Here is a 501-nt window from a genome sequence, read left to right as displayed (position 1 = left end):
TGTGTGATTGATGTGATGGGCCGCGCGTCGGCGATGGGCCAGGTAGTACGGCTCTTGCTTTCTCGCCATCATATCTACATAACAATCATGTGGATAAGTCTAGTCTCCAACACGAGGATAAGTATCCCAACACACGATGGCGAAGTGTGCGTCTGGCGGACGGCATCCCCACCCTACCCCTCACACTAGCTGTCACCATCTCAACGTTTTTCTATCAAAATTATTTTCTTTCCTCATTTTCGTGTCGTTTGTACGTTTACTGGACAAGTAGAGTGCTGGCGGGGGGGTAATGGGTGCAACTACACGATCAAACAATAAATGATAATCACACAGTTAGCACAACAAAATGTCTCGTTCATAATTCTTTTAAATGACAATCAATGAAAGTAGGTTATATCTAATACGGAACTGGTAGTCGTGACCTGAGTGAGGCTAGAAACTTGTTTTCTATTCGATTGTTCTTGTCTGTGTCGTTCGTTTGCTCTCTCCAACCCCTCAAAA

Source organism: Penaeus monodon, chromosome 23 (assembly GCF_015228065.2).
Source record: "Penaeus monodon isolate SGIC_2016 chromosome 23, NSTDA_Pmon_1, whole genome shotgun sequence".
Classification (NCBI taxonomy): domain Eukaryota; kingdom Metazoa; phylum Arthropoda; class Malacostraca; order Decapoda; family Penaeidae; genus Penaeus; species Penaeus monodon.
This window is presented reverse-complemented; position numbering follows the sequence as displayed.